The 26,276-nt window shown below is 36.4% G+C and overlaps 1 protein-coding gene across 4 annotated transcripts in view; it reads right to left on the reverse strand.

The window, feature by feature from the left end:
- The window catches only part of LOC131684317 (D(2)-like dopamine receptor), a 135,631-nt gene that overhangs the window by 23,726 nt on the left and 85,629 nt on the right, over nucleotides 1-26,276 (reverse strand). The gene's annotated exons all lie outside the window — the stretch shown is intronic.

The raw sequence follows: 26,276 nt of genomic DNA on the forward strand, positions 1-26,276 counted from the left end.
ATTATATATTTTTGCCTTTAATGGCCGCTAGTCAGACAAAGCTTACTAGGAATAACGACTGTGATGAGTATGTACAATACGACGTTAGAGAAATATGAGAAGTAAGAAAGAATGCTGGATTGAGGATGGAAACAATCACGTTGAATTTAATTTCTTTAATTGGGAACGAAGGGGAACTAATATTACAATACATATCATTTCGTTACTGGGAGTGGGCATGGCGTAGTTGGTACATCGATTGCATTGTACGCAGCTCACCTGGGTTCGAATCCCAACACCGCACATAGGGTTAGAAATTTGGGCGGTGAGCGATTATGCTCCTCCAGAATTTTTCTAAAAATAGATTATAGAAAAACCCTCATTTCGGCATGTTTTAGCAAAGTTGTATCTCGTGAAAAAGCAAGACATGGTTGGAACAATTTCACGAAAGAATGTCGATGAAGAAATTTTAAAGAGGATTGAGTATAAAAACTTTCCCAAATGAGCATGTAGCAAGTAATCGGTTGAACTGAGAAGTCAGTTATTTGAATGCATTACCGTTTTTATAGACACTCAATATCATTTTCATATCAGGCATGCGTTCCATACTAAAAACTTTGTTTGTCAGAAAAACCGTGATAAGCTAAAGTGAAAAAATCTTGTTAAAGCAAACAGCGCAAGAATGGTAAAATATAGGGTTTACTGTACGTATCTGTATGTTTTCTCACGACGAACTTAATGTTGCTACCAGCAGCAGTATTTTTGTCGGTTCCTATGATTTCCAGTTAATATAATATACACATGCGGCAAAACAGTGGAAATATATCAATAGGCGATCGCGGAGAATGACTACAATGTTACGGCAGGTTGCATTTATAAATTAGTAAGTTGGGATAAACATTTCGATGTGACCTCTTCAGTCGCTTGTTCCTATTTTGTGTTAGTTGTGAAATAAAATGAGATAAACGGAACCCAAAGGGAGGAAACAAACGATCAATCAATTTGACTCAAATCAAGAGTGCCTCTTTCATTTTTTGTATGTTCCTTCTAAACAGAAGTTAATTTGGTGTTGCTACTCGAAACACTTTGATGCGTTAGATGATTTACTACTTCTCAACATATACATATACTAGCAACCATGCAATCAAACAAACGTTGCAGTTTTCTACAATCATGATGCTGTTTGTGAAAAATGAAACGAATCATTTTAATTCAAAAAGCAAACCAAATACGTAATATCGTAAATAATCACAAAATTTTATCATCAAACTATTTCGAAAGCTGAAAATAGCTGAACGTAATTGAATGAAACAGCTACTGCTCCACATCAACAAATCGCCTACTTTTCATGCAGGATTTAGTGATTTTCTCAAATGATCATATTCAATCTATTTATGTAATAACTGTTTAGGCCCCTTCCAAAACAAAATCATGCCAACGGGCCTACCAAATTTTTAAAGTTTGAATATCATTCTCAATTCGCAGCTGTACCAGACATATTGGTTTTGATATTTTTTTTGTATAAATACTTTCAACACTGATCCAACAAAGTGCCTCAATGAACTAAATTAAACATGTATTTTTCAGTAAAGGTAGACGATGAGGAAACTATGAAAAATTGATGATGAAATTGAATATTTCAATCCTTGAAGCAAGGGATCAATGCTTACAGTAGGCAATTTCTGGCAACTCTGTTATGACTGAGGTGTGTTTTAGAATTGAAAGCGCTTTACTGGACCATGTGAGACTAGAGCTAGGTGTAAAACTAAAATTTAAAATTCGATTCGCGTCACGAAAACGTGGCATAATTTTAAATGACTTTAGCGGTGTTAATTGTTAAGTGATTTGCGTCATTTAAGTGCCAATCAATTAGGAAAAGTCCATCTTATAAATTGATTGCGGCTTTAATTTGGTGGTTTTACTACATACTATTGGAAAATATGCATTATTGTAAAAACATTGTGAAAATCTAAGAAAACAGTCAGTTTTGCTTACCTCGAATAAACTGAATACATTATAGAAAATCAATAAAACGAATGAAATTTTAAAATTAATGAAGCAAAAAATTGTTAAGAAGCTGCCAAATTGTAAAATGAGTAGTATGATTAATATAAATCAAATAAAAAAAAAATCAGATTTGTACATCTCATTTAGTAAAAAACTCGACATTATCAAAAAACATTTTTAGAATGAAATAAATTGATTGGATGAAATGAATAAAAGTAATAGTTGAAAAAAATAATTAAATTAATAAAAAAAGTAAAATTAATAATATTAATACAAATAATAAAATAAATAAAATGAATAAATTCAAAAAATGATTAAAATAAAACAGATTGGACCGTGGGGGAAATTCGGACCCCTCGATTTCCCCAAAAAATCGGAAGACCTTCTGACTGTCGTACATATTCGGGGAACCGCTATTCTAAAATATTAATTCTGACAGCTGAATCTAATTCTTTGGTGTTTTACGTGTTTCATTTTTGTCATCCTCAAAACAAAAATCATTACAATAATAAAACCGTGATAATTGCAACAAATAAAAATTAAAAACCTGTTTCAATCCACCTAGCGGTGCAATTGTGCCTTTCTCATTTCTCTAAAGTATGGCTCGGTGGCTGTTTATGTTCAACATAATTGTGGAAATGTCCATTATTGACGGCGCCGGTGGTTGAGTGGTAAGCGTGACCGCCACTCATTCCAGTTGGCCTGGGTTCAATTCCAGTCGAGGTCGTTGAGATTTTTCTGAGGTGAAAAAATCTGTAGTCACGTCTTCCTTCGGAAGTGAAGTAAAGCCGTTGGTCCCCGGTCCATGAAATTGGTGGATCGATATCCAGTCCAGGTAGTGGAATCACCACTCTGGCGTCGGTAAAGAAGAAGTGATCCAACTTCTATACTCATACTAACAAAAATATCCTCCTTCCGTGATACTTGTAGAGTGCGCAGTAGTATATACGGTCTCTAGCAAAAGCAAGTATCGGACTAACCATTCCTTCCCTTTCCTTCCGTGATCTACGTTCGGTCCTGGCCGGCGCCGGTATTGATAAAAGAAAACACTTTAGGATTACCAGGAGTTGCACATTGAAAGATGTTTCGCTACTCCCAAGCATAATTATCTACTGATTCCCTGTGCAACTTCAGCTAGTCCCGATCGACAACGGAGTAGCAGCCAGGGGTGGTCGCACAAGCTCAAGCTCAACATAATTGTGGAAATGTCCATTACATTCTTAGTACACTTTGCGCTTATACACAATGGCTTGCCAGCCACGAACTTGATGAGCTACGTGTCGACGGTGAAACACTTAAAACAAAAAAAATATCATACTTCATTAGCCTAATCAGCATTATATCAATGTTATCTGCTTGCTACGGCGGCGACGGCGAAAGTCCCACGAACGAACGACTCCCCAGATTAATTTGGTATGCTTTTTGATATAGTCGTGGCTGGATGGGGTGATGATCTGAAGGGTGATTTAAGGGTATTTTATCGGGAGTGGAGTAAACAGTAGAGGGGGGAGGGTAACCCCTCTCCATGTACCATCAAATACGCCCCTGTTAAAATCCAGAAATCTTATGCCAGTCAAAAAAATCGCCGGTATTAGGTTGACGTTTTTCAGAGTTATTGCATAATCTTTCTATATGAGAAAGGCAAATATGTGCCAAAATCCAAAAAAGTGAATATTCGTCAAATTTTTTTTCGAGTTTGCATCAAATCTCGACGTTTCATGCACCTTAAACACATTTAGCATCAAAAATAAAAATTCTATTGTTAATTGTCCCTATAGTTTATATGGGAAATTTCTGTGTGGCCGCACTCTTAAACCAGTAATTCCAGAACCAGAATTCCGATCGATACAAAATTCAATAGCGGCCGATGGGAAGGTTCAGCCATCTCTGAGAAAATGAGTGACATTTTTTGACACATACACACATACAGACTTTTTCCGATCTCGATGAACTGAGGCGAATGGGATATGACACTCGGCCCTCCGGGCGGGTATTAGGTTGACGTTTTTCAGAGTGATTCCATAACCTTTCTATATGAGAAAGGCAAAATAACAGGAAAGTGTTTTGGAAAGCTTAATGAAATGATTTTTGTTTGGATGAAAACACAGATATTTTCGAGACGCTCACCACTTTTGTGCGAAATGAGCTTACGGGGCTATTCGGACCCTCTATTCCATCAACCACCGTTCAGCGGCTTGCGGTTACGCACACGATTGCACACGCTACAGCAAAGAAAATACATGATGCACCAATCAACAGCTGGGACTTACAAGAATAAGTTTATGAAATGAAACTTATTTTTTTTTGTAGATTCAAAGATGGCTTTTTGGTCTCGGATTTCAATCACAAAACATTTATTTTGCGTTAAAGTCAACGTTTCAAAGGGAGTATCCCTTCATATTCAGGACAACTACAATTTGGTACAAAGCATTACTAACATTTTTCACAAAGGACAATATTTAACAAATTTACTCAAAATTACTATAAATATTTTCCTTGTCAAGTAGGGCGTATCATATGGACAGTGTCTACACACAAAAGCGTAAATAATATATACGGAAACAGATTTGAACGTACATTTGATTTGAAAATTTAATTCGTCTTGTAAACTTACACACAAGCTTCCCATGCACATCGAAACCAGATTGAACAGTGAAATGCTTTAGATTGGTTGCAGATCGCCAGAAAACAAAATAGAAGGAGACAGGAAGAGCAAACGATGAGCAGTGACAGTTGGTGAGAGTAATCTGAAGTGCTGATTACTAGTGTGTGAGTGAGCGCAGTAGACCAGAATATGCTACATTCAAATTTTGAGTAACGGTTCGAAAACTAATCATTGAATTGTCGGTGTAAATACGACACATTTCAAGAATCTGTAATGCATGAATTCGTTGGTCAAGATTTAGGATTTGTACTTTTGACAGATCAAAATTATGATCACTGCTTATTACCTGGACCATCAATGCTGTTTTCTTGAACTCATCCGTTTTGCTCTCAGTTTGATCGAAGTCCGACTGTTTGAATTTTTGCTACCTTTGAATTAGTGAGCGATGACCGGACAATCGTTGTTTTAGTTGCTGGGTTGTAGTTGTCTTGAACATGAAGGGATACTCCTCTTGAAACGTTGTCTTTAACGCAAAATAAATGTTTTGTGATCAAAACCCGAAACCAAAAATCCATCTTTGAATGTGCAAACAGAGTAGTCGTTCTCGTCCTCATTTTTTTGCTATATAAAGAGTTTATCTAGTAAATTTTTCATAGGTAAACATAATTCCATAATATAACGGTATGAATTACCCCGTAGGGAGGTCCGAATTACCGCTACATTGGATGGAAAAACGTAGAGTTTTGCAAATCGTTGCCTAGAGCTGCCATGGAGTGGTGCTAATGAACTTGTATGGCTCCAAAATATAGATGAGGCTTCAAACTAACAATAAGGGCCTTTGGCCGACAATGTTTTTCACATCTATCCGCCCAAGAGGACCATATGCTTAGGTAGATCCGAATAGTCACAGATAAAATAAATAAAATGAAAAAATAATGAAATAAATAAAAAGAACAATATAAAAAGATAAATGAAATGAATGTAATAAATGAATAAAAAACAAATAATTCAATTTAATATAATACGAAATAAATAGTACAGATGCAAATAAACAATGGAAATGGAATCGATCAAATAAATAAAAAGATAAAAAAAATAAAATTAATTTAATTACAAAAACCATTATTTTAAGCGACATTTAAACAGTTATAAAATTAATAAAATACCAACACTAGAACGTTAATTTGCATCAAATTAATAATTTTGAAGAAATGGATAAAATTAATGAATGAAAAATATTATTCATATTATTAAAACGAAAAAGTTGAATAAAATGTTCAAACTGGACAGAATCAAGAAAAAGTTTAAAATGAAAACAGTACATAAAATAAGTTAAAAGAATGATATGAATGAAATGCACGAAACGAATAAACTAACCAGAATGAATCCATAAAAAAACCTATTTTAATCCACCTAGCGGTGCAATTGTGCCTTTCTCAATCATGAATCACGAGAATGTGTGCGTTGTTTATATTCATTAAAAGCTTTTAAATGCATATATTACATTTTATTATTATACATCACATGACAACTATATACAAGAAAATAAATCATTATTCGAGTTCTAAAATTTTGCAAAAGAAAAAACAGCCACGGTAATATTGAACTGAAAAAAGGTGCAAAAGTCCCAAAAAGTCGATTTTTAGAAAAAAAAAATTTTTCGAGATAACATAAAATCTCGACGTTTCATGCATTTTAAAGATGTTTGGCATCAAAAATACGAATTCAATTTCTGAAATTTCATGAGGTCCCCCCTTTGAAAAAAAAAATTGAGTTCCGGCTTATATGGGAATTTCATATGTGACCGGACGATTTAGTCTATATTTCCGGACCCATATAAGCGATCCGTGCGAAATTTTATAGACATGTAAGGGGATATTATAGCTATCATTTGGGACTAAGTTTGTGAAAATCGGCCCAACCATTTTCGGGAAACTGATGTGAGTTCGTAAATTTTGAAAGATGGCCGCTTTTCCCGGGCACTTCCGGAACCGTCTATGGTGGTCAATGTAGTCAACGAAAGTTTGGTTGGCCGTCGGTGACCTAGAACAGCAAATTTAAGTTGTTTGAGAGACATTTTAGCATAATTTTTACCTTTTTTGCTTTCATCGGAGTATCGGATTGAATCACAATTTGCTATGTGATCGCACGCCACAACCTGTAACTCCGGAACCGGAAGTCGGATCGGGATGAAATTAAATAGCCATTTACGGGGACGCAATACCTTTCATTTGAGGCCAAGTTTAGTCGAATCGGTGTAGCCATCTCCGAGAAACCGATGTAAATGTTATTCTGAATTTAGATACTTCCGCCGGGGCTTCCGGAACCGATGATGGTGGCCAATGTGGCCAAATAGACTTTGAATGGATGTTAATGACCTAATACTACAAATCGAAGCAGTTGTGGTCATATTTTGGAAAAATTTTCACCTTTATACATTCATTGCAGAATTTATTAAAATCGACATTTTCTGCGTGTTCGTACTCATCACCCTGTAATTTCGGAACCGGAAGTCGGATCTATTAGAAATTCAATAGCAGCCTATGGGAACGTTGCACCTTTCATTTGAGACTGAGTTTGTCAAAATCGGTTCAGCCATCTCACATACACACACACATACGCACATACACACACATACATACATACACACATACATACACACACACACAGACATTTGCCGAACTCGACGAACTGAATCGAATGGTATATGTCACTCGGCCCTCCGGGCCTCCGTTAAAAAATCGGTTTTCAGAGCAATTGCAATACCTTTCTATTGAGAAAGGCAAAAACGAATAAAATTGATCAAATGAACATAATTAATAAAAATAATATTGAATAAAATAAACGATTTAAATAAAATAATCGTATATTTAATATCATGTGTTCGAATTGTATTCGAATTGAATGAATTATTCAAAACGAATAAAATCCATTAAATGAATAAGCTGATGAAATGAGGAATAGAATTAAATTTAATGTGTAAAAAAAGATTCAAATAAATCAAATGAACAATACGAATTGTATGAATTATTGTTTCAGAAATTCTGAAATGTTTGGTGAAATTCCTTAATTTAATGAATGGTTTCAATGCACTTTCTAGTGTTTCCATTATTTTCTGTTCACCTTTTCGTTGTCATTTTAATGTTCTTGACAGTATTGTTCAAGATTCTCTCTGCCTATAATCGCAAGTCAGTCCCATTTTTCTAAGAGATTCCCTATCTAAATGGGACTGATTTGCGATTATAGGCAGCTCTGGTAATTCTATTTTATCTATAAACCTTTATTAGTTATCAGAATATTGGTACGATCAATTGTTCTTTGGAATTCAAAGATGTCTTTTGGGTCACAGATTTCTCAAAAAAGAATTTAGTGTGGAATAGAATTTTCTGGTCCAGTATTTTAACGTGTAATTTGAAATAGGAACCTGAGAGTAGGTAACATATGCTTTCAAACCCCTTAAAAAGAGAGCGACAGAGAAAGAATGCTATTCGTGAATTAGACAGGTGCATATGTAAAAGTATTCACATGCATTGAAATAAATAGAAGGAAGGGTGCAGTGTTTATGCCATATTAGCAATTATTTTATTGTCGAGAGCACAAAAGCATTGAGTCGAATACAAAGCAAATTTCTTTCCAGTTGTCCTTATAACTTTCGAATTGTTTCGTTCGGAATTCTCATTCTGGAGATATGGATTAATAGCACGGTGCTACGAAATGAAAAAAAAAATTGAATGTGCTTTTAAAATGGTCTATTGGAGGTTGTAGATCTCGTCAAATACAATACAAAACCATGTTTGATAAACTTAATATGCCCTTAAAATCTTGTTTTATAGCAAAAAAAAAAAAAATTCGGGATTTTCAGCACAAAAAAATTTTAACACGGTCATTTTCCATTAGATTTTAAATTTTCTAAATGTTTTGGAAAGAATAAGTATTTCCAAAGATATGTTATGTTATGTTCTTTTGACGTAGGACTACGTCTTTGTTTTCGATATAGGGGTGCACTTTGCAAATTCTACAAAAATGATATGTAACGAAAAGTGGTCCAATTTTAAACGCATATAATTCAGCCATCTCACGATAAAGTTTTAAATTTTCTGCGCATATCGCCCCGTAATACTTTTACGAATAGATTCCAATAGATAAACCCAAAGATTGCTTATATCATGACATTATAAATTTAAATAATGTACAACCTAGTCCAAATATCGCGCATTTACACAAAAGATAGCGCTTTCCAAGTCCGGCACGACAGTTTTGGGTACCTAGCGTGTTACGCTACTATAAATGGCGTCATCATCGACTATTTAAAGAAGGGATTTGGTCGGACAAGCTCAGTTGCCTGTTGAACGGCAGGCGGAGCAGATCACTGCGCTGTGTGTTTTCACAGCCAGTGTAGCTGAGTTAGAAGTCCGTTACACTTGCTCTGGAGGTACGCTACCCTTTGCCGTCCGATACACGACTGAGCTAGTCCGTTCAAACACTATGCTTTCTTTTGAGTTATGCTCGTTTCCAGCACACTATTATGGATAATCTCGAACACAATTATTCGTACACAAAATCGCTTTTACATTCGAGCTCCATTTGCAAACACGGTTAACGTAGTGTCCTGGTACTAGTTGTCTCTTTCGCTGTACCCATCATCATCAGCGTGGACTCATTTTCCTTTGTGCGCTTGGGTTCAGTGTTTGAGGCGAATGTTTAGGTAGGTATATCTAATTTGTTACTAAATTGTTAGCAGTTGCATGCTTAACCTGCATGATAACAATCTGTGCTTCCGTTGCGCAAAGACGAAAACTTTCTTTGCAACAAATTTACTCGGATCGTTGGAAAGCACAACGAAAGTTTATAATTTACGTTCGATCAATTCATTGATTCATATTTACATAGGTATATACTACATATTGAATACACTGCCACTCGAAAAACCGTTGAGACTTATTATTAACGTCTGCTGTGTATTAGCACGGAACAAAATAAAAACCTGCATCGATCCTTCCGACGGCCGTAACTGCTATAATCGTCTTAACCGATCTTGATGTATAGTCTTCCGAACAGATGCTCAATTAGGCACCATCATTCACTTGTCTATTGAAAGGTAAGTCGTAGTTACAAAATATATCGAAAATCTATATCAAAAATTATTTTAGATGGAATTACATCCATTACATGCTATTACAGGTTGCTTTACATCGAGGTGAGACTGTATTGGGTTTGGGTTTTTAATGATGATAAGGTGACTGAATACAGAGTTTTCTAACCAATTATTTATGTACTGCCATTCGCAAACTACGATAATTATGCACGTGTCCGCCCACTCAACAAGCAACACATTTTACATGCATGATTTAGAGAAGCTTTACGAATTATTGCGGTAGTTGCACTATGATTTAAACCGCCCCCCCCCCCCCATTCCTCTGTGAACTGACTAACCGGTGACCTTCTAAATTGCCAAACCATACATCATTCGATTTTATGACCACCTACACCGTGGCAAACAGTAATCGCATTTTGGAAAATTTGTGTTCATCGCTGGCGATTACCAGCCCAATTGGATTTCGTTCTATTACTGGTAGAACGTAGGTCCTACATATTAAACCAATCACCAATATTTCGAAGAACCGCAGGATAGATGAGAGTGAAATCAAAATTAATGCATGACCGCTTCCGGGTACCACAGGCGCACAGTGGCCAGACACGGATTCAATAGGTGTGATTATTAAATATGTGCTGAGCTGTTATTTGATTTCTTTTTTTTCTCTTGAGAGTAACATAGCCTCTGCAGAAATTCGTGATTAGTGGTCGATTCCTAACGTTGATAAAATTGATGTATTACTCAGTGCAGGGTAATGCATATTTTTGTGCTATTAGGTAAAGTACAACGTGGTCAGCTATTTTCGTCCGCGTCACTTATCACCTATTTTTTAGGTGATTCATCAACAGTGCTATCTTTGAAAATGAACTACCTTGGTTATGCAACGAATTTTTCCGATCTTATTTTATTGCAAATAATAGTTCATTTTATTATATTCAGAATTGCACATATTCTGTCGTATCTAATTTTAAATGTTCTTCGATTTGATGGCACTTTACGGGAGCACGTATCCGCCGGTTGATGCCAATCGACCTGACATTTCTTTGGACTGATCAAACTAATTTCCTTTGTTTGTTCAGTGTTTATTTGACCAACCAGGAAACTAATCCACTGGGTATTGTGCGTGAAGAATACGCACGATCTTGCCTGAGTTAAATGATGACTGTTGAATCATATATGAGGGTTGAGAATTGACAGTTCGCCAGAAGAATCAGAAGCCAGTTACCAATTTGCAGCAGTCATATCAGCACGAAAGAACATATGCTTCATTGTCATATTCATTGGCTTACTTTTAGTCCAATAAATCAATTAAATTAAATCAAATTAATTGTTTTCATTATATTGAATACTTTCATTTGCTTTGAAGTAGTGCATGCACTATATTATAGAATGTCATGTTAACCATATTTCTTCATGAGTATAAAAATATTCTAGCTTGATTATTGACGTAAAAGATGACAGGTTAGTTTCTTTTCGTTCTTATTGTTTTCAATCTTGTTCCAGTAAATTAGTGTAAAAATTAGCGTCTTCGAATATATATTCGACATAAAAAGCTGGTCATTTCAGATATTTCGGTAGTGCTTATTTTATACCGTCTTAATGCACTAGCGGCCGATAGTTCAGTGAGCCATTTACGCGATCTCCAGAGGAGTAACAACGCACGCGAATAATACTCGGTATCTTATTCAATTGTTCGCGGAGCAAGAAATCTATATATAATTGTCTTTTTTTGCTATATAAAAACCAAATTTTATATACGATGAATAGTGCTTGTATTGCGAAGTTTTCAATTACATAGGTATAACTGCATCTATTTCGACAGATCTATTGAGACGCTAAAGGTAATCGCTTTTCATAATATTAAAAGCTTTTACATTTCTTATAAAAGAAATGTATAGAATTCGCTCAAACTTTCAAGAATTTTTCCGAGGCCCGGAGGGCCGAGTCTTATATACCAATCGACTCAGCTCGACGATTTGGGACAATGTCTGTGTGTGTATGTGTGTCTGTGTGTGTGTGTATGTATGTAACGGACAAATTCTCATTCGTGTTTCTCAGCAATGGCTGAAACGATCTTATCCAAACCAATTTTAAATGAAAGAACTTAAAAAACAGTATGAACGCTATTAATTTGTTTTTGATTCTGATGTTTAGTTTTTAAGATATGAATGTTTGAATGCGTAAAAATGGCGTTTTTGGCAGTTTTTTTAAATTATCTGCCGGAATTGACAATATAGATTAACAATTTATATGTTTTTAGACAGCTTAAACAAATACCTTTCGAACAAGCTATATATTGTTGAAATCGGACTATTATCAAAAGAGATATTTAACATTAAATGCGGACGAAAGATTTTTATCATTTCCCATTGCCAGAAATATGACCAAAAACATGTAATCTATTATTAACGCCAAAACGGCTTATTTTAGGTCAATAGTATCTTCGGAGAATTTAATAGAGATAATATGCTCTTTCTTTTGGTATTGTGCTTTTGCTGATTAATCCCCCTATGAGTGAGATATTTTCACAAATTTTCTTGGAAGTGATTATAACGAAATAATGCCTTCAGCAAATTTGTAGCTCTTACTTTTGCGAATAACTTTACTGAAGACTTCAAATATCTATTTGAATACTTTAAAAGTTATGGCTTGTTGTTTGTGGATTACTCTTTGTCGCCTATTTATTGTTCAATATAGTAATAATCCATTGAAATAAGCCAAACATTATTTCGATAAATCGAATTTTGTATTTCATTTTTCTATCTACAACCGCTAGAAATAATCACCGAACACTTCCAAGTTGTCTGGAAGGAACTTGATAACTTATCAGTGCAAAAATGTTCATTTGTGCGAACCTTCTGACTGCAATTTTTCTAACTTATGACCATCGGATTGATCTGAAACCTTTTGGAAAATGAAAAGCGAAATAAATAACTCCAAGCAACGGCGAAGCCAAGAGAAGGTTTTGGGGTTTTAACACCATACAGCCCCCCCCCCCCCACCGCACAAAAAAAAATATTGGATTGGAGTTGAAAATTTATTGATGCAAACTGATTTAATTCAATATAACAATAACATTATCTGATCCGTAGATTGATAACCTGTTGTTGTAAACATCATGAGGACTTTTGATAAATTGTCGGAATGGGGTCCTGATATGTAACTGATCTATTGGTCTTGATTTCACAGTTGTCTAAATTAGACAACTGTGAAATCAAGACTATTATTAAATAGCATCAATATCAAATTCATGCCTGAAAACATTCCAATAGAAAATTCCAGAGTTCTGTAATCAATCATAATCCTCAGATTTCTTTTCAAATTTTCAGCTTTTTTCCTACACAATATTACGAAAGCTTATTACACAATTTTTCCTAATAGGTTTGTGAAAATTATAAACTATTTGAAATTTTTTTATAGTTTTATTTTTTATTTAACCGTGATTTTTAATAAATAGTGACCATCGCTTCACAACGTAGTCTATTTTTAATGTTTTGCGAGAAGCACGAACTCTCGAATTGCTGAACTGAAAATTATGGAATAGAAATTAATTTTTAGTATTCTTTACAGACCCGCTGGTGCCCTAAGACGATTTCGCTAGAGTTTTAGAGCACTGTGCACCCAGTGCATTAACGCAAGTGACGGAAGGTTATCGAAAAGTTTCGTGAAAATGAAAGTTCCAGTAATGATGATGATTTTCCCAAACGGTTCGTTTTCGTGAGGTTTTTATTTATTCTTTGGCATTAGGATTAGCGATAATAATTCAAAACAAGAATACTACTGGGAAGTCACCTTTAGAAAAAGTCGATGTAGAAGTAAAATTTGAAACTATGCACGCATGTACTTCAGAGATAGCGTGATATCAGGAGCTGCGATTTCATTTCAACGCTTTTTTTGTGAAAAGGGCGATACTTACAAATGTAAACATAGGGCTTTTTTCTTACATGCGAATGAGGGCTTTGAAACGCAACAAATTAACCTAAAAATTTTGATTCTACGATATTGCTTTCTTAAACTACAGCAAAAAATACAACGGGCGAAACTGTATTTTTGTTTGTTTATTTAAAGTTTCGCCGTCCACGCTCCATGCAAACAATCAGGGCGATACTTTTTTTGCTAGCAGTTTAGAGGCGAAACTGTTATTTTCGTATTTTTTAGGATTATCAGACTGATAACAGCTGTAAATAGTAACAATGATCTCTATTGAAAAAACCCGGACGAAATCGGTGGTATAAAACGGTAGTTATTGTAAAAAAAACGTAAGGGCGATACTTCAATGCTGATAGATGGGACCGAAAAAGTAAACAATCGCCAAAGGGGCGATACTATCATTTTGTCAATTTCAATAGCAAAAACAAATTTTAATTTAATAATTTCAAATACTTTATGAAGTTTTGGGTTTCGATCACTGAATCATGCAAGCTACGATATCAAAGAACACAATAGTTCTTAAATAGGAAATAAAACCAAGTCTGGAAATATTCACTGTTGATTTTCTTTGAATGGTATCACTGCTAGTATCGCCCTTTTCAAGAAAAAGCGTTGATTTCTTAGTTCTCAGTCGCGTTGGAAATTTGAGTAAAATATAAACTTCAAATCGATTAAAAAAAATCGTTTTTTTTTGTTTCAGTACAATATATAACCCCTTTAGGAAAATTCAGTTTTCCCAACACAATATAGATATTTTATTAACAGCGCATTAACAATAATTCGTTCGTATGTCTATTTTATGGGCCATTTTTTCGCTTTCCCATTGATTTTGTTTGAGATTTCTAGCACTGATGTTGTCCTATGCTGATTTGAGCGATTCTCTGAGTCCTGCCACTATCCCATGTAGTATGTGTTATCAAAAACATCGCGAAGCATCAAGTTCTAAATGCTCTCAAACGATATAATATCCGAAGAGAGTGATAAGAGTTATAAGAAATGTCTCATCACACTGTTAGGTGGATTAAACACGTTTTTAAATATCGCGTTTCACCGGAATAAAAAAAACAAGGAATAATAAATTTGTTCACATACCGTCTGATTCTATTAAACATAAGCAACACTCCCGACTGTTGGAAATCTGGAGTTGAAATTGCTTTTTTGCAAATCGGGCATTTCCAAATCAATTCAATAAACGATAAATCAATCAAATTCGCGGCAGCCGGCTACCCAGAGCAATAAACACTTGATAAAACTTATGAGAGTTGCCCTAAGCATCACTATCACTATCACTTATCAAGGTGAATCCAGGTTTGTGTAACTCTTTACCACATCTTACTAACAAAAACTTCTTCCCGTGGCAAATGTGGAGATGCAGAGCTATACACGGTCTCCATAACAACGTTTGCTACACTAACATTTCTTTCCTTCCCCGATGACTACTCCCAGGCCCAATTCGTTGTTTCTCTGTGCAATTTTGCTTGTTCTGGTCAATCACGTAGTAAAACTACGAATTGTACGGTCATCATGCTCATGCTCATGCTCAAAAGGGGCCATGCATAAATGACGTAGCATTTTGGGGGGTAGGGAGGGTATACTAAATTTGTGACGAAGTGTGACGAGGGGGAGGGTAGGGTTAGTAGTCGGGCGACGTAGCATTAAGTTTAAATTTTTTGACGGGCAACAAAACCTATTGATTAGAGAAAACAATTCAATGTTCCTCCATTCCCAAGAGAAATAAATTTAAGTTCACACAAGTTACTTTTCATGCGGTTTTTCATGATTTTACGATTCGTGGAATTACAAGCTTGCAAAAATACGGAAAGATTTTGTATGCGGATTTAATTTGCTGCATTAGTTAGTTAATGTTGCTAACTAATACACTTAGTTTGGTAGCTGAATTAAATTTTCTCTTCGGATTCAACTAAATAAAAATTAGTAATTTAGATGAACGTATGCTTGTTAGAATCATTGGCAGCTGTAGGATTACGAACTGAGAGAACTTCTCTTCATGCTCCCCATGACATATAAAATTCAAAACAAAACTATCAACACTGTATTTGTCATGAAATGAGCTTATTTTGTACGCAATTTGTGTTATAATGAAAATGTTGATAAAAGTCGTCAAACATTTTGAAAGGACATGTATTCGACATAATTGTAAAACATATGTAATTTTTTTTTCATCCTCCGGTCGCGTTGTACAGGACGAGGGGGGGGGGGGTAGGTAAATGCTACGTTATTTACGAGGGGGAGGTTAGAATTTTGTGACCAAATGCTACGAGGGGGGTGGGAGGGGTCAAAAATCGTCGAAAAAAAGCTACGTCATTTGTGTACGGCCCCAAAGCCACACTGCGTATTTTGTTTTTCCAAAAATGGCCTAGACTGTCTTTTGAAAAGGGTCAAACGTTTTTCACCATTTTTTTTCAAATGGCTATAGTCTAAAAATGATAAATTCTACAAAAAATGTTGCAGGAGTGATTTAATTAGTCAAATTTTTTATTACAAATATTGAAAAAATTCTTCATCGACTCCTGCACTGAAAAAAATCGATTTTAAAAATTTAAAGTCGATTTACAAAAAACCATCTTTGATTTAAATGAAATTTTGTTCCAAGATAGGAAATTACGTTCCCTATCTACCGTCAAAAATTCAAGTTGGGCACTTTTAAGAAAAAGAGTTATTTGAAAAAACTTTTCCTTGTCCAAGCAGATTTTTTTTCAGTGTATTTTTATTCAGAGTCCATAACCCAGAGACCCGAACCCTGAATCCCGAGGAGAGAACCCAGACTCCAGATTCCATAGCCCAGATTCAAGAGACCCGAGGAGAGATACCAGAATCCAAAGTCGCGAGTCCTTAACCCACAATACTGAAGCGAGGCTAGAGTCCAGAATCCAGAATTCAGTGTCGAGAATGCAGAGTCCAGAGTCCTTAGCGCAGCGATCGGAATACAGAGTTTCGAAGACAGAGCTCAGGGTCCAGAATTCAGAGTCCCGGGTGCAGAGCTTAGAGCTTTGAGTTCAGAATTCAGATGACAGAGCCCAGAATCCTAGAGTCCAGAGCTTAGAGACCTGAGTCTAGAGTTGTTATCCCAAAATACTTAGCCCAGAGTCCTCAGCACATAATCCAGAGCCCAGAGCCATATGTTCAGAGCCGCTAACCTAAAATAGTGAGACCAGAGTTTAAAGTCCAGATTCCAGAGTTCAAAGTCCAGATTCCAGAGTTCAGATTCGATAAACAAGAATTTAGATTCCATTGTCCAGCAACCAGAACCCAGAGTCCCGAGGAGAGAGCCCAGAGTTCAGAATCCAGAGTCCCGAGTGCAGAGTGCATAGTAGACTGGTTCAATTTTTGACTTTTAGCTCCACCAGGCTCTACTGATTCCTTTTATGGTCCTTAGTAATTGTGGAAATTTTGGTACCGATCGATTGTGTCTACGGATCCTCCAAAAATTTCAAAGTTTATATGGAAATTAGTATGAAGAATCGGTTAAAATTGAATTTTTTTTTAAATCACCCCATCAATCAATTTATGAGAACACTATATATTTCTAAAGGAATTGTGTTCATTCGTGGAACATTGTAAATTTGAGAAAATTTGCTGAGAAAAGTTATTAACTAAAGAAGCAGCATGACTTCAAAACAAGTGAATTTTAACATTAATCATAGCAACCCTGTTTGAATAGCTGTAACTTCCTTGTCAAAAAAATGCGGACGAACATGGTCAGGCGATTTAAAAAGTTTGACGTTTAACTCAACTCGCCTGTGCAATTAGCCCCTAGGAACAAATGCAATTTGCGAATGCGATTTAAAAGCAAATTTCAATACTTAGACAAATTGTCTGGCGGCTGAAATGGACTTGGTTGTTTTTCGCGTTTTTCAAACATGGCGGTTCATGTTTTGTTTAAGCTTAAAATTGTTTTTTGAACAATTGGTGTGTTTTCACTTGTACTTTGTTTGTCTAGTGCACTTCATTTAGCCAACGAATGTGGGAAATTGTGGAATCGTGTGTATGTATTGTAGAACAGGATCTCTGACCTAAAGTCTTAATGAACGTCAGATTGTGATAAGTTTTGAAGTGCAGAACCAATTTCTCCATTGATTCTTCCTATAATTTGGTGGTGATTACCTAGTATACTGGTAAGTATATGTGAGTAGATAATGAATCCGAAAATAAGCATTATTTTTAATTTTCATATTAGGCAATTAAGAGCGATTAAATGGCGATTAAAAATGACGGCGGCAAATCGCCCAAATGTTGCATTTGAAATAGCCCCCAAATTGCTGGCAAATTGAAGGGCAATTAGCGCATCCGAGTTGGCAAATAGCCCCCCGTTGGCCAGCAACTTGCCCTTTTTGACAGGGTTCCATTCGCGAGCGGTGGGTGGCAAGTCTAGTTTACACTTGTATGACGATGGAGCTATTCAAACAGGGTTGCTATGATTAATAAAATTCACTTGTTTTGAAGTCATGCTGCTTCTTTAGTTTATAACTTTTCTCAACGAATTTTCATAAACTTACTATGTTCCAGGAATGTATTTAGTAGAAGAATACCTTTAGAAATAAATGGAGTTCTGAATTATTGATTGATGAGGTAATTTTTTAAGAATTTATTTTCAATGTTAACCGATTTTCCATTCAAACTTCCATATAAACTTATATATATATGGAATTTTTAGAGGGTCCATAGACACAAACGATCGGTACCAAAATTTGCACAATTACTAAGGACCATAAATGGAATCAGTAGAGCCTGGTGGAGCTAAAAGTCAAAAATTGAACCAGTCTAGTGCATAGTTTAGAGTTTAGAGTCAAGAGTCCACAGTTCAGAGTCCAAAGTCTAGAATCAAGACTCAGAGCCCACAGCTCAGAGACCACAGTCTAGAGTGCAGAGTCCATAGCACAGAATATTGAGGCGAGACCTTAGAATCCAGAGTTAAGAATGCAGAGTCCAGAGTTCAGAGAACAGAATCAAGAATGCTGGGTCCAGAGGCCAGAGTCCTCAGCCCAAATTACTGTGGTCGTCAATAAAGAAGATAAAAAACTATGAACAGTCAATAGGCACATCACAAACACAGACGGTTCTGGAAGTGCCCGGAAAAATGGCCATCTTTCAAAATTAAAAAAACTCGCATCAGTTTCTCGGAGAGAGTTGGGCCGATTTTCACAAACTTAATCTCAAACAAAAGGTATATTATTCCTATACACTGCTATGAAATTTCGTACGAATCGGTTATATGGTTCCGGGAATATGGAATGAATAGTCCAGTCACATAGGAAATTCCCATATAATCCGGAACTAAAGTTTTTATTTCAAAGGCAGGACCCCATGAACTTCAGAAATCGAATTCGTAGTTTTGATGCCAAATGTCCTTAATATGCATGAAACTTAGTTTATAATGAACGGTATAACGTTTCATAAGCTGCTATTTATTTTGTAGTTGATCCGACTTCCAATGCCGGAGTAACGGGGGTGGAGAGTACGGTCACACAGTAAATTCCCTTATAAACTGGTAACACCATGGTGTCCGAGTGATGTAATACATATTCAATTAAGTTCAACATTACTTGGATTTTCGGGTCTAGATCACTAATGACCTATCAAAGTAGGTTTGCCCACATTGGCCACCTATAACAGTTCTTGATCTCGCTAAGTTCCTAAGCTAATATCACTCCTATTTTCCAGCGAACTCTTAACCGAGTTTTACAAACTTGATTTTAAATGAAAGATTTAATACCATTGACTGCTATTGTATTTCATTCAGTATTGACTTTTGGTTCCGGAGTTACAGCTTGGTTATGGCGGTCACATAGGAATTTCTCATATAAACCGGTACAATCGTAATACCTCATAGGTTAAACATTTATTGAAATGAACCTCAAATTACTTTGATTCGCTGGTGATCTAGGCCTGCGGTGATGTTTCAATCAATGTTTCTTGGAATAATCTGTTCACTATCGATAATTCCGGAAGTCCCGGGTGCCGGACATATTTCAGAACTAAGGTCACTTCGGCGATGATGGAACCAATTTTCATCTCCACCTTCATCCTCCCTTCCCAACTCACTCACCCCCATCCACCATCTCAGGCCAACCTCCTACTCGCATTACTTTCACTCACCCGTATACCAAAATATGCTAGGTTGTTCCCAATGCATACCCTTCCACTAATTATCCCACTACCCTCCTCCCTCCACCACCTTCCCACACATTTCAATATATGTTAACTGGAAGACAACATTGAATTCACGCTGATCAAGCTAATTAAATATTAAATTTTTGTTTGTTTCAAGTGTGTCAGCGTTGATATGTCACTCATCAGCTTCGGGGTAGTCGTGCACTCATAAATACTTACCAAGTGCAATAAAAATGTAATAGATATTTCCACAATGTTCAATTGAACGTAACCAGCTCATAGCATAGCTTTGATAAATGAGAAAGGCACAATTGCACCACTAGGTGGATTAAAACAGGTTTTTAATGACTGTTTCCACACATAAGAAAGACCACAGTGACTTTATAATGTTGTTAATCAGACATTGACCGAAATAAAATGCGATTTTTAATGATCTAAATATTTGTAGCTAAATGTATATAATCGAACATGGTTTAACTAGAACATCAATGCGATTTTGAATGAAAGGACGTATTCAAATTATGTTTCTAGTAATGTGCGATTACAAATCAATTTCTGAGGACCAAATTCTGTCTGTTGTAAAGATTTTGACTCGTTGTAGGCATCACAACGAGTCTTTTTCTACGTTGTTGTACGATTTGTGGTTTGCTGGGAAGGGATCCAGAGAGATGTGCTTACATGAATTATTTTCACACACCCCTGGCATCCTGATTAACAAATTTATGTCAAAGTACAACAACTGAAACTTCGCATTTTTCCGAATGTCCCTAGCGTTGTTCTTGTGGTGAGAATGTTTCCGTACAAACCAACTCCTTCGTGCGTAACCATTTTATGCAGATCAACCGAAAATGGTACGTTTCATCAGACAACACTAGTTATGCACCCATGGTAGATTCGCGCGAATTCTGCAAAAATATTTGGCACCACGGAAAATATTGTACAAAAGCAGCTAAGAAAAGCCAACCTACTACAACCATAAACATCAGACCATTATTTTATGCCAAATCACAAATGGCTACTCTACAACAATCGCGCCCAGTGTCTCCAAGCCAATAGCCGGCACCACAAGCAAAGAAGCGAATGCAACGTAGAAGAGGACAGATACGTTTGTCCATGCGCTCGCATTCCTGTTTGACGCTCTATTGCTTTCTTCGAAAATACTTTGAATCAATTTCTTAATATTTTGAAGTGTATTCCGTCGATTGAAACAATAAAACTCGTTTTTTGCCTTTCTCAATAGAAAGGTATTGCAATTGCTCTGAAAACCGACTTTTTAACGGAGGCCCGGAGGGCCGAGTGACATATACCATTCGATTCAGTTCGTCGAGTTCGGCAAATATCTGTGTGTGTATGTATGTGTGTGTGTATGTATGTGTGTGTGTATGTGCGTCTGTGTGTGTGTACGCGAACACAATCTCACTCACTTTTCTCAGAGATGGATGAACCGAATTTTACAAACTTAGTCCCAAATGAAAGGTGCAACGTTCCCATAGGCTGCTATTGAATTTCTAATGGATCCGACTTCCGGTTCCGGAATTACAGGGTGATGAGTACGATCACGCAGAAAACGTCGATTTTAAGAAATTCTGCAATGAATGTATAATGGTGAACATTTTTCCAAAATGTGACCACAACTGCTTCGATTTGTAGTACTAGGTCATTAACAGCCATTCAAAGTCTCTTTGGTCACATTGGCCACCATCATCGGTTCCGGAAGCCCTGGCGGAAGTATCCAAATTCAGAGTAACAGTCACATCGGTTTCTCGGAGATGGCTAGACCGATTCGACTAAACTTGACCTCAAATGAAAGGTATTGCGTCCCCGTAAGTGGCTATTAAATTTTATCCCCAACCGACTTCCGGTTCCGGAGTTACGGGTTGTGGCGTGCGATCACATAGCAAATTGTGATTCAAACCGATACCCCGATGGAAGCAAAAAAGGTAAAAATTTCGCTAAAATGTCTCTCAAATAACTTAACTTTGCAGTTCTAGGTCACCGACGGCCAAACAAACTTTCGTTGACTACATTGACCACCATAGACGGTTCCAGAAGTGCCCGGGAAAAGCGGCCATCTTTCATAACTAGCAAACTCATATCAGTTTCTCGAAAATGGTTGGGCCGATTTTCACAAACTTAGTCCCAAATGATAGCTATATTATCCCCACAGATGTCTGTAAACTTTCGCACGGATCGCTTATATGGTTCCGGAAATATAGACTGAACGGTCCGGTCACACATGAAATTCCCATATAAGCCGGAACTCAAAATTTTTTTTCAAAGGGGGGACCCCATGAAATTTCAGAAATCGAATTCGTATTTTTGATGCCAAACATCTTTAAAATGCATGAAACGTCGAGATTTAATGTTATCTCGAAAAATTTTTTTTCATAAAAATCGACTTTTTGGGACTTTGCCGATTTCGCACCTTTTTTCAGTTCAATATTACCGTGGCTGTTTTTTCTTTTTCAAAATTTTAGAACTCGAATAATGATTTATTTTCCTGTATATAGTTGTCATGTGATGTATGATAATAAAATGTAATATATGCATTTAAAAGTTTTTAATGAGTAATGCGTTGTTTGCACACATTCTCGTGATTCATGATTGAGAAAGGCACAATTGCACCGCTAGGTGGATTAAAATAGGTTTTTAACTTGTACACAACAACAATTAAGAAGACCCTTAAGATCGTTTGTTTTAAAAAATGTCAACCATCAAACAATTTTTTTCATTTTTTACGCTTTCGTAATAATAATTAATAAGGCGAATGATTACAAAGAAATTACTATTACTATTTTCATTGCTCTTCTATAAATACCGGACGTGTTCACCCATCTTCCGGGTCAAAACCCGCCCCCCCCCTCTCATCGGGCCTTGTACTCCACTCCAAACCCCAAACCAAAGCCGGAATTTTTTTTTATTTCGATTATAGAGGTTTTAACCTTAAGGTCATTCGCCTCTTCGGGTTAGAAAAATCTCTTATGAAAAATTTCTAACCCTATGTGCGGGGTCGGGACTCGAACCCAGGGGCGCTGCGTACAAGGTAATCGATTTACCAATACGCTACGCCCATCCCCAAGTCGGAAATTCATTGCACAGGGATTGAATTAATTATCTTTATGATTCAGTAAGTGAATTGTAGTGGCCACTGTCAGAACTGAAAATAGATTTGCTGTGCCATTGTGAATATTGCAAATCAACCATTCAGAGAAAGTTCATCAAACGGAAAACCCGAATTTGCGTCATTACTTACTCGAACAGCAACCAGCAAGTAAACGGCAACGATATTAAAATTCCACATGCCGACTCCATTCGTCAAACATATGTATTATCCTTTTAGGCAACGTTTTTCTGGTCGTTCGTTTAATATGCACGAGGGTATAGTGCCCACAACCGGTATGTCGAAAGATTCCAATTGTACTATAACGTGCGTTAACAAGAGATGCTGGAATCAATATTGGTTTGAACCAAATATTGTTGCCCGCTGCATCTGTTAAAATCAAACGCCATTAAAGCCGAAATTAGTGACTAATTAAACGCTATGAAGCTCCATTGTATCTGATTTGTTCATAGAGTCACTGCGCCCTAATTAATCCTAGTATGTAGACAGCAGTCAGAACGTCATGCAATTTATTAGATTACGCGGCCTAGAATCAATAAATTCCGTAACATTGGTAGCAGTATCTTCGATCCCTTAGAAGTTGTGTTACAACGAAGCTAGCGAGCGTCCATCATTTAATCCTACTATTTATCCATTTGGTCCTATGAAATAAAGGGCCGAGATGAATAAACAAACAAATGCCCTATCTATTTCGCTCTTTTTTGCTTATGTCGCAATCCCGTGCTCCGACATCTAGATTTATGGCATCTACCACTGACGCGTGTATTATTTATGCTAGCCCGTAGCAGAGGGAGACAGAAGGTGGAACATGCACCTAGCTAGCCATGCAAAACTATGATGTATAAAAACAAAACAAACAAAATGCAACAAAGCTAGCTTACAGTCCATGCTAGTTATGTCAGCACGGGTCCGGCTTTGTTAGCGGCATGTTACAAAACTGCAATTTACTGTGATATGTTTTAATCTCCAAGAAAAAAAGGATAGCCATAGTCAGAGTCAAAAATAGTCGAAGCTCTTTTTTGACGGCTGAAAATGAACCTGACGCGACTCGCGGTGAATAGAATAAATATTCATTCAAATATCCCTTCTTATTCATTCAGTTGAATATCGTACAATATATTCATTTCACTAATTATCTAGAAAAATGTTTTCAAATGCTGGTAAAGCATATAAAACAACAATCATCATCGCTTACATTGTGCCAGGGCCTACTTTGATGCGTTTGATTCGTTACTGCACGGTCGCTTCGTGTAATAATCGGAGACGAATGAAAATTTGCGTTGATGAATGGGCGGTTTGTTCGTTTGACGTTTTCAGCTGCGTCACTGAATATTGAAAATGAATGCGGCTGAATATGATCAATTTTCATTCAATGAATTTGAATATTTTTAACTCTGGCCATAGTACTGCATTCCGTTTCGGTAAACTTTGCGGCCGAATTTCGGTAAGCACAACAATTTTAATTCTGTATTACCAGTACTTTGCCTCAGCACCACCCAATTTCGATGATCATATCTCGACAAACATATGATTACGGCCTAAAAGCCAACTGTCAAAATCCACTTTGAATGGAAATTCCAGACAAACCGTTATTAGTCAAACACAGTTCACAACAGTTTATGAAACAGAAAACTTTTGTCTTTCGTTTACTACCAACATCTGTGATTGGCGTGTAACGGTTTGTCCGGAATTTCCATTCAAAGTGGATTTTGACAGTTGGCTTTTAGGCCGTAATCATACGTTTGTCGAGATATGGTTGAGCTAATTGCGAAGAATTCCGCCATGTAGAATGCTTACATGCGGTAGCGCGCCTATTGTGCAGAAATTAAATTAACATTTTTTTCAGAATTCCCGACAACTTTTTAATTAAGATATTCCGGTCGTTAACTAATTAGATCCATGCACATGGAATAACTTATGTGAGACAAAATGGTACATTAAGATATGAATGCAAGCTTTTTGTAGTTTTAGCAAAACCTTAGGAAAAAATTTCCCTCCGTTTTAATAAAGAAAAGGGTTTTTTGGGAACGTTATATTACAGAAAGGTTATTTCAACGGAACATATATCAAACAAAATAGCCATTCTACAGCTTGAAACGGCACAATATTTCAACCCCCAAGCGATCAGCAATGGGTTTCACCTGTCTCATGATTTACATACGCTAGAATACGGTGTGTTATGCGAACTCAGATAGAAATGTTTTAATACAAGTAAAACTGTTAAAATCGCACCATCATCAAACATATGGAGTGATGATATGGAGCGTCTCAAACCAGAAGCAATAACATTTAAGGAAATATTCTTCGAAGTCAATCCACTAAAAATGGACTCATTTTAGCGATTTATCATGCGATGACCCTGCCTCCTGGTGGGAAATCGAACTATACATCGCTAATCCCAGTAACCCTGTTATGTACTTTTTTATTTCGACTATGTTAGTCACATTTTCTTTTTTACGTTTTAACGGCATTCAATTAGCTAGAGATTACTGGGAGGGAAAGTTATGAAACTTAGAGCCATAGTACTTAAGTGAGAGCAAGGATGTGAAGTAAACAGATCGGAAAACTAGAAGTGGCAGTTTTGTTATGTACACAAAAAAATAGCAACGACATCTGTTGCTTTGCAGCAGTCACACAGTGGCACGACAAGTGACAAAACCCCAAACATCAATGTCTCCTAATTCTTCTGTAAATATTTATTTTATTTTTCTCTCAGTTTGAATAAAATTATCTCTAAATTTTTCGATAATAAAAAATTAATTTTTAACATGTCGTTGAAGCAGGGAAAACAGACACTTTATACACAGATTTACGGAGACAAAAACAGTAATACTAGCAACTGTGAATATTTACTGGCATAAAGGATGATCCCATAAGCTTTACATGGTCTTCCCTCTTTACTTCCCCTCACAATACCATCATGCTCGTTTGGCTGCAGTTTTCGACAGCCCATATTTTATTTTTTTATTTCGATTATAGAGGATCAAACCTTAGGGTCATTCGCCTCTTTTCGGGTTAGAGAAATCTCTTGGAAAAATCTCTAACCCTATTTGCGGGGTTGGGAATCGAACCCAGGTGGGCTGCGTACAAAGCAATCGATTTACCAACTACGCTATGCCCATCCCCGATTTTTTTTTGACAGTCCGTTTGGCTCCTTCGCTAATCTGTGTATAAAGTGTCTGTAGCAAGGGATGTCGAAGATTTCTACTGAATTAAATTCACAATCCACGGTCATATCAGTAATTTATCTTTACACGTCTTACTATTTTTAAGATTGTCTCCTGTTTTTTACTTATCATGAATCTGACTCAAAATTTAATGTAGTTTGGCTCATCTTGCGCATTTTTGCGCCGAAGTTTTTATATCTATGTTTTTAAAAATACCGTCCCATACCCTGTAGTTCATAT

The sequence above is a fragment of the Topomyia yanbarensis genome, chromosome 2 (genome assembly GCF_030247195.1).
Source record: "Topomyia yanbarensis strain Yona2022 chromosome 2, ASM3024719v1, whole genome shotgun sequence".
Classification (NCBI taxonomy): domain Eukaryota; kingdom Metazoa; phylum Arthropoda; class Insecta; order Diptera; family Culicidae; genus Topomyia; species Topomyia yanbarensis.